The sequence below is a fragment of the Gymnogyps californianus genome, chromosome 2 (genome assembly GCF_018139145.2).
Source record: "Gymnogyps californianus isolate 813 chromosome 2, ASM1813914v2, whole genome shotgun sequence".
Lineage (NCBI taxonomy): Eukaryota > Metazoa > Chordata > Aves > Accipitriformes > Cathartidae > Gymnogyps > Gymnogyps californianus.
In genome coordinates, this window is record NC_059472.1 from 7,127,539 (window position 1) to 7,135,193 (window position 7,655).

At 44.3% G+C, this 7,655-nt stretch overlaps 1 non-coding gene across 1 annotated transcript; it reads right to left on the reverse strand.

Annotated features, from left to right (window-relative positions):
* Window positions 1-4,905: 4,905 nt before the first annotated feature.
* On the reverse strand, window positions 4,906-4,987 carry TRNAL-AAG (transfer RNA leucine (anticodon AAG)). Its single transcript has one exon. It is a non-coding gene; the product is annotated as a tRNA-Leu (tRNA).
* Between the last annotated feature and the right edge of the window lie 2,668 nt (window positions 4,988-7,655).

Below are 7,655 nucleotides of genomic sequence, written 5' to 3' on the forward strand. Positions count from 1 at the left end.
TTTTACACACAAGACCGTAGTCACACCGCAGACACCGGGCTTTCAGTTCCACCAGGAGATGTGTTACCAATTCAAGTGCATAAACAATGTACTGGAGAGCCATTATCTGCCTATATAAGTTGCTGAGCTGTTAGAGATTTAAAGTGTCAAAAGTAATTGGGTGGATCTGTGATGTGTGGAGATTTTTCAACGCAATCTCTGTTGTTACATTGATTAAACTATTTCAGTTATCTGGGTCATCAGACCACAATGCCAAGTCATTGATTCATTGCTCAAGGGTGAAGGAAAGAAGGTAAGGTTTTGTTTTCACTGGTTTTATCCCCTTATCACTGCAATTGAATTAATATATTATTTTTACATTTGTAAGACACAAAGACCTTTACTTTTCACACAAACATAGAAGGAGCTAGTTATTTAATGGCTGAAGATGTTTATTCAGCTCAAAAACATGGAACTGAAAAATTTCAGGTACCCTTGGGGAAAGCTGCTCTGTCTCCTTTTGCTACGAAGAAAGGAGTGAATTTAATTACTACATTATTTTATATATCTGATACTTCCTGAATCCTTCTGCTGATCAGTGTGTCATGGTTTAACCCCAGCCAGCAACTAAGCACCAAGCAGCCGCTTCCCCCTTCCCCCTCCCAGCGGGGTGAGGAGGAGGAAAGAGGGGAAAAAAAGTAAAACTTGTGGGTTGAGATAAGAACAGTTTAATAACTAAAGTAAAATATAATACTAACAATAGTAATAATGAAATATAATAATAATAATAGTAATGAAAAGGAATATAACAAAAAAGGAGGGGGGGGGAAGGGAAAAAAAACAACCAAACAAAAAAAAAACCACCAGTGATGCACAATGCAATTGCTCACCACCCGCTGACCGATGCTCAGTTAGTTCCCGAACCGCGATCCGCGCCGCCCGGCCAACTCCCCCTGTTTATATACTGGGCATGACGTTCCATGGTATGGAATACCCTTTGGCTAGTTCAGGTCAGCTGCCCCGGCTCTGCTCCCTCCCAGCTCCTTGCACACCTGCTTGCTGGCAGAGCATGGGAAACTGAAAAGTCCTTGGCTTAAGATAAGCGCTACTTAGCAACGACTAAAACATCGGAGTGTTATCAACATCATTCTCACACTAAATCCAAACCACAGCACTGTACCAGCTACTAAAAAGAAAGTTAACTCTGTCCCAGCCGAAACCAGGACAATATCCACCCCTTATTCTATACCATTTACGTTATGCCCAGATCCCACACTTTCCGATACATTTCCAATTAATCACCATCACCTTTCCTGTCTTTTAATATATACATATAGATATCATTCCCGCGGTCTATGGGCCATCTCTATCAAATGTCTGTTGAGTTCATTTGGTCCATGACTTTGAGCTCCATCTATCGTAACAGTCTGTCTGGACAGGAGGGATGATGCAAACTCCGCTCAGTCGGCAGAACAGGATTGGGCTTCGGTGTGATGTGGCAGGCAGGTGACATTGGGCGCAGCAGGAGGATGGTGTGTGGTGTCGGATTGTTGCATGCTGAAGTCAGTCCTGGTTCCATCACTATACTGCACTTCACTCAGTTTTGTCAAAGTTCATTCTTCATTAATCTAAGTAATTCTTACTGTAATACCATTAATATAGCACATAACAGTTATAATAATGATGACATACAGTAGCAGGATTATATAGCAATTAATAGCATACAATTTAATCTATTGGCTGTTCTCACCTAAAATCAAATCCCCTTGAGACACACATCGGACTTCCCCATCCTTCCGCATCACCCACCAAGTGCACCCAGGCCCTTGAGCAAAAGCAATCCCACGAATGGGTTTGCCTTTGCCTGAGGCAGGAGTAACCCAAACTGTTTTTCCTAGCATATTTTTTATGTGCACTACAGGGACTTTATCCCCTTCTACAGTACGTAAAAGTTCTGATTGGGCAGGGCCAGCTCGATTGACAGATACTCTAGTGTTGACTAACCAGGTGGCCTTTGCTAGATGGGTATCCCAATGTTTGAAAGTCCCACCACCCATTGCTCTCAATGTAGTCTTTAACAACGCATTGTATCGCTCAATTTTCCCGGAGGCTGGTGCATGATAGGGGATGTGATATACCCACTCAATGCCGTGCTCTTTGGCCCAGGTGTCTATAAGATTGTTCCGGAAGTGAGTCCCGTTGTCTGACTCAATTCTTTCTGGGGTACCGTGTCGCCATAAGATTTGCTTTTCAAGGCCCAGGATAGTGTTCCGGGCGGTGGCATGGGGCACGGGATATGTTTCCAGCCAGCCGGTGGTTGCTTCCACCATTGTAAGCACATAGCGCTTACCTTGACGGGTTTGTGGGAGTGTGATATAGTCAATCTGCCAGGCCTCTCCATATTTGTATTTCAGCCATCGTCCTCCATACCAAAGAGGCTTTAACCGCTTGGCTTGCTTAATTGCAGCACATGTTTCACATTCATGGATGACCTGTGCGATAGTGTCCATGGTCAGGTCCACCCCTCGATTGCGAGCCCATCTATATGTTGCATCTCTTCCCTGATGGCCTGAGGTGTCGTGGGCCCACCGAGCCATGAATAATTCACCCTTACGCTGCCAATCCAGATCTACCTGAGCTACTTCAATCCTAGCAGCCTTGTCTACCTGTTGATTGTTTTGATGTTCTTCAGTGGCCCGGCTCTTAGGTACGTGGGCATCTACATGACGTACTTTCACAACCAGGTTCTCTAGCCGGGCAGCAATATCTTGCCACAATGCAGCAGCCCAGATGGGTTTACCTCTGCGTTGCCAATTACTCCGCTTCCATTGCTGCAACCACCCCCACAGAGCATTTGCCACCATCCATGAGTCAGTATAGAGATAAAGTATTGGCCATTTTTCTCGTTCAGCGATGTCTAAAGCCAGCTGAATGGCTTTCACCTCTGCAAATTGACTCGCTTCACCTTCTCCTTCTGCAGTTTCTGCAACTTGTCGTATAGGACTCCATACAGCCGCCTTCCACCTCCGATGCTTTCCTACAATGCGACAGGACCCATCAGTGAAGAGGGCATATTGCCTCTCATTTTCTGGCAGTTTATTATACATTGGGGCCTCTTCAGCACGTGTTACGTCCTCCTCTGGTGATATTCCAAAATCTTTGCCTTCTGGCCAGTCTGTGATCACTTCCAGAATTCCTGGGCAACTGGGGTTTCCTATTCGACTTCGTTGTGTGATCAGTGCAATCCACTTACTCCATGTAGCATCAGTTGCATGATGTGTACAAGGGACCTTCCCTTTGAACATCCAGCCAGCACTGGCAGTCGGGGTGCTAATAGGAGCTGTGTTTCAGTACCAACCACTTCTGAAGCAGCTCGAACTCCTTCATATGCTGCTAATATCTCCTTTTCAGTTGGAGTATAGCGGGCCTCAGATCCTCGATATCCCCGACTCCAAAACCCTAGAGGTCGACCTCGGGTCTCCCCAGGTGCTCTCTGCCAGAGACTCCACATAGGGCCATTCTCCCCGGCTGCGGTGTAGAGCACATTTTTAACATCTGGTCCTGCCCGGACCGGCCCAAGGGCTACTGCATGAACTATCTCCCGTTTAATCTGTTCAAAGGCTTGTTGTTGTTCAGGGCCCCATTTAAAATCGTTCTTCTTCCGGGTCACTTGATAGAGAGGGCTTACAATCATACTATAATTTGGAATATGCATTCTCCAAAAACCTACAACACCTAAGAAAGCTTGCGTTTCCTGTTTACTAGTTGGTAGAGACATAGCTGCTATTTTGTTGATCACATCCATTGGGATGTGACGACGTCCATCTTGCCATTTTATTCCTAAAAATTGAATCTCCTGTGCGGGTCCCTTCACCTTACTCTGTTTTATGGCAAAACCAGCTTTCAGAAGGATTTGGATTATTTTCTCCCCTTTCTCAAAAACTTCTTCTGCTGTGTTGCCCCATACGATGATGTCATCAATGTACTGCAGGTGTTCTGGAGCTCCACCTTTTTCCAGTGCATTCTGGATTAGTCCATGGCAAATGGTGGGGCTGTGTTTCCACCCCTGGGGCAGTCGATTCCAGGTGTACTGGATGCCCCTCCAAGTGAAAGCAAACTGTGGCCGGCACTCTGCTGCCAAAGGGATTGAAAAAAATGCATTAGCGATATCAATTGTGGCGTACCACTTGGCTGCTTTTGATTCCAGTTCATATTGAAGTTCTAGCATGTCTGGCACGGCAGCACTCAGCGGTGGTGTGACTTCATTCAGGCCACAACGAGGGAGGAAGTGAGACTTTCTTCGTATTGCTGAAGTCGGCGAGCCAATTCATCTACTGTTGGTCCCTCCTCATCTTTCCAGTCCATTACTGCCAATGCACTGGCATACGACAATGGTGCGCTTCATACAAACTTCCACCACATGGGTCGTGTACATTGGACTTCATCTGGATCTGTGGGTAACCGCCCATCATCTGGGTCATAACAAACCATTTCCCGCACAGCTAATTCCCTCAGGTACTGGATACCTCTCTCCATGGTGGTCCACTTGCCTGGTTGACATACAACATCTTCCTTGAAGGGGTACCTTTCCCTCACACCTATAGAAGTCGCCTCCAGAGGCTGAGGGCTTGTGTTTTTTTTCCAATTGCCTTGTCAATACCCCCTTCCCTAGAAAGGGATCCCAACTGCTTGGCCTCCTTACCCTCTAATTCCAAGCTACCAGCCCAGATGACGGCATCGGAGCAACCAGGTGATGATGTGTTCACCTGGACGACGGCTGAAATCTTTTCGCATATCTCACAGCTCACTCGGGGATAGGGATCGAGTGATTATCTCCGGTTCTGCCTCTTCCTCCTGTTCTCGTGATGGCCCTGCTTCACTTTCATCCTTCGCTAAGCGAGCTGTCTTTTTTGTATAAAAGGGACCTGGCAGCGGTGGGATTCGAACCCACGCCCCCGCAGAGACTGGAGCCTTAATCCAGCGCCTTAGACCGCTCGGCCACGCTACCCCTTGTGGTAGGGAAAAACAAACAAACAAACAAAAAAAACCCCCACCAGTGATGCACAATGCAATTGCTCACCACCCGCTGACCGATGCCCAGTTAGTTCCCGAGCCACGATCCGCACCGCCCGGCCAACTCCCCCCTGTTTATATACTGGGCATGACGTTCCATGGTATGGAATACCCCTTTGGCTAGTTCGGGTCAGCTGTCCTGGCCATGCTCCCTCCCAGCTCCTTGCACACCTGCTTGCTGGCAGAGCATGGGAAACGGAAAAGTCCTTAACTTAGGATAAGCGCTCCTTAGCAATGACTAAAACATCGGAGTGTTATCAACATCATTCTCACACTAAATCCAAAACCCAGCACTGCACCAGCTACTAAAAAGAAAGTTAACTCTGTCCCAGCTGAAACCAGGACACAGTGGAATCAGAAAGCTGAAAAAAATATCATATCTGATTGCGTTTCCAGTGATTGGACAGAACTTTAATATATCAGCAGAGAGGTAAATGAAAAGAAAAAAAATAAGAGTAAAGCTTATTAGAATGAGAAATTTAATGATGTTTTAAGTTTTGATAGAAAAACATAGATAATGTGTACCAAAGTGAAGTAGTGCAATTGAGTGTAACAGTTTAGAACAATCTAGGGGGAAAAATGAAATATTTGTAATCTTTTTTATTCCTTTTTTATGTCTATGTACAACCTAAGACCCCAGAGTTAGAGGGAATGATTACAACATGCAGAAACAGGGCTCCAATCTGTTGCCTTTGAAGTCTGTGGCAAAATTCCCATGAATTGATAAAACCACAGGCATTAAGACAGCTTGGTGTTTGGTCTGACCTGCTGAGAGCTAGGATTTCACAGATTCAACTTTGTAAGGAGATGAGCCAATATAATCAGGTCATCAAATACCTGCTTTCAACAAGAGCAACAAAAAGATGAAATTCTTGAATAAAACAGTAGCAATTTACACCAACAAAGAATACAGCTTTACCTACCTGTTAAGTTCAAATCTGGGTTAGGCGTGTAAATTCTTTCTTTCAAAAAGTCAAGGAAGTGTGAATTTCATCTTCAAAGGAATGACAATGTAGGTTCCCCCTTTTCAAACTCATTTCTTATCGCTTTATCTTTTCAGAGAAACACAGCCTAATCCCTCAACTATGTGCATGAGAGTGGGGAGGGCACTATCAAATAGAAGCCTTACATTTTGCATGGTGCCTAGTGGTTAAGGAAATGGTGCAGGAAGTGAGAAACTTGGTTGCCGTCCCCACACCATTTCCTTCTATATTTAAGACAGCGAAGAGGACTCTTGTTCCATGCTGGTTCCTGAATACACAGCTACTTGTGCCTCTTCACATTGCACAGCAATTAAGTTAAAAAGGCCATGCCTCCTTGGCTCAGCCAGCTATGTGGTTTCTTTATCTTCCTTATGTGATAGGTATTTTTGGCTGCAGCGTTTCCAAATCTATGCGTCATCCTTCTGCTATACTGATTAGTCTACGCTTTGGTGGTTGGAGGGTAGAAAACCTCCACTCTGGGCTGGAAGGTAGATACTGGTCTCTTGCTCTCTGAACAAGTGTGCTGACATCATGCAAATGGTGGATTGTCACTCCTTCTCTGACTCCATTTCCAAATATCCTCTTTGAGCTTGCTGTTTGACCTGCACACTTCTGATACAGAAAGCCATAGGTTCTTCACAATCTTTGGCAACAAAAAATTGCCTTACCACTCACACTGGAGCACTTTGGAACCAACTCTCATGTTAAAGTATGGATGAAACTTTGTGTTCCAAAGTAGAGAAACTGATTAAAGTTTAGGTTGAGGTAGTCCTAGAAAAGTGGCCTAAATCCTACCAAAGTCCTGCCTAACAGAAAAAGCAAGCTATACAAACTTAACATTCAGGTACAACCGTTGTGGGGAAATCAGATTGTAAAAAAAGGGTGATTTCCCACTGACCAAGACTGTTATTTAAAACAGGAATTGCTGAAAGTATCATGCAACAACATCATGCAGTTTCACCAGCAAAGACAGCACAATTAGCGAGCTCTAGCAACTAATTATTCACCAGCTATCGATGAACCAAGGGCAATATTCTTGCTGGAAAACTAACAAGACCTAGAAAATTTGTCAATTGCTTTTTGGCCAGAAGAAAGAAGGAAAATCTTCATCAGAAATTATTTGTTACAAATTACTTCCTCAGTTCTATTTTTAATCTTTACTCTTCAGAAAGAAACCTATACCTTTTAAGGTTTACACTCTGCTGTACCCATTCCTTATGTTTACCAGACTTTGTATGAGTCACTGCTTAGTTACTTCAGTATTTAAATTTGTAGCTGTCTATTTCCTTGGCATCCTACATAGAGTAAGACATATAACGATAATCTGAGATGATCTCCATATTTCAAATGAGGGAGGTAGCAAAGAAAGAGGAAAGGTTAACTGACACACACAATTTTCTTTTTTCTTCATGTTTTCCTGTCTTCTGTCAGTGCCAACAGATGAAATTATTGTCTTTTTGTGGCTCTCAACTCTCTTACCATCATTGCTTTGCAGCCTCAGGTGTTTTTCATCAATACCTGACTGTATGTAGCTTCATATGTAATTCTAGATCTTAAAGTGCATCCTTCAGCCAACAAGCTTTACTGTTCCATCATTCCTCATTGACTCATCAGTGACAC